Genomic DNA, 4,595 nt, shown 5'->3' with positions numbered 1-4,595 from the left:
CAGAAAGGAGAAGACAGTCATGGAAGGTGCCAGGAAGTCAGTCTTTCTTTACTGGAGGTCAGCCAATCTTGGGGTCTGGTGTAGAGCTCAGCCTGACCTAGTGTGGTTTGCATTCACACCCGTGTTTAACTCGTGTGAAGCCAACTGGCTTATCTGGTGATTTCTGTAGCATTCCTGGAACCTAGAGCAGCCTCCGCCTCTTGAGATCATCCGATATGCTGAGTAGGGATGACGACCAGAGACGATTCAAGAGGGGGGCAAACTCCTGAGAGACAGACACCAAGGATCACATACTCGCAGGGCTGGGGGGCTGGGGTGGTTCTGCTTCCAGATTGTCTGCAGCAGCTGGCTGGGGACACAGACCCTGCATGAAGGTCACAGCCACTGCAAAGGTTTCAGACCTTTGGAGGCATTTCCTGTTTTCCAGTGAACTGAAAAGGGCTTCCTGCTCAGAATAGTCCGTAGGGATGGATTCTTTCTTTCTTTTTTCTTTTTTAGAGGTGGGCGGAGTGTCTGGGTAGAGGACACAGGCTTTGTTGGACTTAGGGGCCAGCTCTCTGGACCCTGCTCCGTGGTGGCATGGGAAGAAGGCTGGGAAAGACTGGAGGAAAAGAAGCCCAGACGCCTTTGCCTCGTGTCCTGGCTTTGCTTTTGTGTGGGAGTACAGCGCCAGTCTAAGTCTCAACTGTGTATAGGTCACCACTGCAGATGATGCAACATTTCTCTGCCCAGGTCTTCCGCCCCAACCGGCCCCAGATTCAAGTATGCAGATCAGTACCCCACTACCACACTGGCTGCATTGCTTAGTTTTCTGCCGTCTGAGAGCCTTCATTTCTACAATGAAGGAGGCTGAAATGAGGCTCTAACGATCGATCGCTTCCCTGATGGAACAAGAACCAGAACCGTAGGAAAAAAATGCAGATGGTTTCCAAGCACATGCTGGGGTCCCTAATCGCCAAAATTCACACTCCTTAGTCGGAGCAATTGACATCTCACAGGGTCCTGGCTTTCTTACCCCTACGGCTTTACTGAAGAAAGCCCCAAGCTCCACCCTCCACTCAAAGGCAGTTCAGCTCATGCCTCCTGGGGTAGTCCACTGAGAGGGTGGAGTTTCCTGTCGGCCCCACCCACCCGGCTTTAGCCACCTGTGCTGGCTTCAGGCAATTTCTCTTCCCAAGTTCTTCATAGAATGTGGATGAATGAGAGAGTGGAAAACTTCATAGATTTGAAGGGATGTGGCCAGATGAGACCACTCCTAGTCCTCAGGGCATAGCCCCAAGTTTAGTGACACTGACCTTGGCCAAGAGGGAAGACCGAAGGAGACTGAGGAGGGAGCACCCAGTTGAGCCTGTTCTGTCCCCCTCCCCCTGCATCTTTTATATGACTGACCTTGCTTCTCAGGGATAAGGCTCCAGTGGAAGAGGAACCTCCTCAGAGCTATCTAGCGGCTTCAGGCACTGGGTCAGCGACTTTGCCAAGTTCCTCAGCTCTCCTGAGCCATGAACAACAGGCTACCTCTGGCCATGCCTCTGCTTTCTTCATCGTTCTCCTCCTTTGCAAGCCCTTCCTTTTCTCCATTGCCTTTTCCTCCCTTTTAACTTTTTTTCACAGAGCAATAAAATGAGAGTGAACTAGACTTGGTAAGTCTGGGAATAATGTGAACATTTGTTAGTGAATCGAGCAGTGACCCAGCCCAGGCCCTATGACCCTGGATTAATATAATATATTCCTGCAAGAAAACACCTTTAGAAAAACAGGCTAGAGGCTGGAGAGTTCTCTCAGTGAGTGTAAGCACTGGCTGCTTTTCTAGAAGACCCAGGGTTACTTCCCAGCACCACCCGGCAGTTCTAGGTGACCCAGTACCTTTTTCTGTCCTCCACAGCCACCATGAACACGTGGTACACAGAGGTACATTCAGACACCCTTAACAACGTAACTTAAAATTTAAAAACAAACAAACAAACAAACAAAAAACCAGAAACTCAAACAAAGAAAAACAAGGTAGCTTAGAAAAATAGAAAAAGAGATAACTGAGAAACCAATTCTAAAATTCATATGGAAGCACAAAACAGGAGCGCTGGAGGTATCGCAATTACCAGAATCGCAGAAATAAACTCACATGGTACGTGTAGAGCATTGGCCTAGAACTAGACACAAACACCAGCTACACACCCGGCTGTTGGCAAAGGTTATCAGAGTACACATGCTAGGGAAAGAGCTCTTCAACAGACGCTACTGGAAAGACCATCTAGCCAGGTACACCAGAGTGGGCCCAGATGCTCCTCAAGACAGCAGCAACTCAAAATGGTTTAAAACCCTTACTCTAAGACCTGAATGATTGAAACTGGCAAGAGTGGCTGGGACCCCATCCTGAGTTGTGCATCAGATAGCCTGCATAGCAGATATTGACATTGCAATTCCTCACTGGAGCAGAATTACAGTCATGAAGTAGCAATGAAAATAATGTCATGGTCGGGGGCTGGGGTCACCACAGCATGAGGAACTGTATTAAAGGGTTGCAGCATTAGGAAGGCTGAGAACCTCTGCTCAGGAGGGAAAGCACGCTGTGGTATATATACAAAAGGAAGAGAGCTGAAAGAACTCGGGAGTAAATGGCAAGAACTGAAACGGGAGATTGCGTGCAACACAAAGACTACGCACCAAAGGCAGCCGTCGGCTCAGTGAGGATCCTGTCCATGGTAAGGGAGAACTTTGTATTTGACAGAGGATAAGTATGTATAATGTACAAAGAATTCAAAAACTTAGACACCAGACAATCTAATGAATAGATGAGTAAAAGAATAGAATGGACATTTCTCAAAAGAAATGCAAATGGGACTGGTGATCTGACTCCACAGACAAAGGAGCTTGCTGTCAAGCCTGATGAACCTGAGTTCAATACCCAGGACTTCCATGGTGGACAGAGAGAACCAGTTTCTGAAAGTTGTCCTCTGACTTCCATACACATAGGGTGTATGGGCACACCCCCATAAATAGTGGGGAAAAATACAAATGCTCAATAAATACAAGGAAAAAGCATCTTCTTAATTGTAAAGGAAATGCAAATTAGAACTCCACTAGAACTCCAGCTCATCCTAATAAGAATGGCTATCAGCAAGAAAACAAGGAGGCAGGAAGCTGTGTACCACATCCAGTCCCTACCCCCACCCCCAAACAAACCCTACCACAAGAAGGAAACAACAAAGGCCAGCAAGATGTAGGGGAAGGAAGTTTATCTATTGCTGCTGAGGATGGAAGTCAATTCTTACAGAAATCAGCATGGAGGCTGCTAAAAGAAGAAAAGGCAGCCTGTTCTACATAGAGAGTTTCAGGACAGCCAGAGGTCCATAGAGAGACCCTGACTCAAAGAGAAGGAGGAGGAGGAAGGAAAGGAGGAGGGAAGAAAGAGGAGAGAAAGAGGAGGAGAGGGGGAGTTTAGATCAGTGTGTGTGTGTGTGTGTGTGTGTGTGTGTGTGTTTTCAGGCCCCAGAGTCGACTGTATTTGCTTGCACAGATTTTGTCTTTCCCAGCGTGACTCAACCCCCAGACTCACATCCTTGATCCTGGATGGTAGCTGTACTATCCTAGTTTGTGAGTCAGCTGGTTGTGAGAAAGAGGGACCGACAGCCACTGTCAGCAGCATCCCCGGGAACTAGTCGGACTCTGGGTACATATGCTAAATTCAAGCCTGGTAGTCCAGGGTGTTATGAACATATGTTTTTCAAGGCAAAAACCTAGGACACATTGCATTTAACAAACAGTTAAATCTATAACCTAAAAGCATTTAATCAGGCTATTGATACTGTTGCTTAACTATTCAGACACGTTGGACTTTCTAACACATTACATCATTTATTACTTTTTTTTTAATGAGCCAAAATTTATTTATTTCTTGCACTTGAAGTATTCCTCGATGACATCCTTGGCCTGAGATTCTTTGCCATAGTCCTTAACCACTACACAACTGCAGCCAACCACCTTCCGCGGTTTCCCCTCTCGATCATTTTACAGAGGCCTCCCCATTCCCCTAGTTTCTTGTTGTCATCGACCTTTATCAGGTTGATTTGGTGCTCAGCACAAAGTGCCTCCACCGGCTTGACATACATGGGCTCATCACAGTTGGATGCGAGCACACAGGGATGGGCTTGGCGCTTGTCTGAGGCTTTGGCAGTTTCGCCGATGCCACGTGCTAGGCCATCGTGGATGAGGGCGGTCTTCAGCACCTCTTGCAGAGCAGTGTTAACGCCATTATACCTCAAGCAGCTATGCCTTCCTCGGCCATGGCGGGGGATCACGGGTGACGCCGAATCTTGAACGCACCCGAGCTTCCGCGCAAGTCGGCGGCGGCAGGGGAAAAGCCATTTATTACTTTTTACTTATATAACTTTACTTACTGTTTGCTCTAGTCTGTGTACACACCATCCCCATATAAGCCTGTAAGGGCAGAGATTCCTTGTCACTAACGCCTAGCTCAGGGGTTCACCATCCTCCTAACACTGCAACACCTTAATACAGTTAGTTCCAACTATAACATTATTTTTGTTGGGACGGGCGTGGTGACGCACACCTTTAATCCCAGCACTTGGGAGGCAGAG

General features: G+C 47.7%; 1 pseudogene; it reads right to left on the bottom strand.

The window, feature by feature from the left end:
- Positions 1-3,869: 3,869 nt before the first annotated feature.
- On the bottom strand, positions 3,870-4,282 carry LOC110335934 (annotated as a pseudogene).
- Between the last annotated feature and the right edge of the window lie 313 nt (positions 4,283-4,595).

The sequence above is a fragment of the Mus pahari genome, chromosome 18 (assembly GCF_900095145.1).
Source record: "Mus pahari chromosome 18, PAHARI_EIJ_v1.1, whole genome shotgun sequence".
Lineage (NCBI taxonomy): Eukaryota > Metazoa > Chordata > Mammalia > Rodentia > Muridae > Mus > Mus pahari.
Note: the sequence above shows the minus strand (reverse complement) of the source record. Positions and strands in the feature narration are given on the sequence as shown.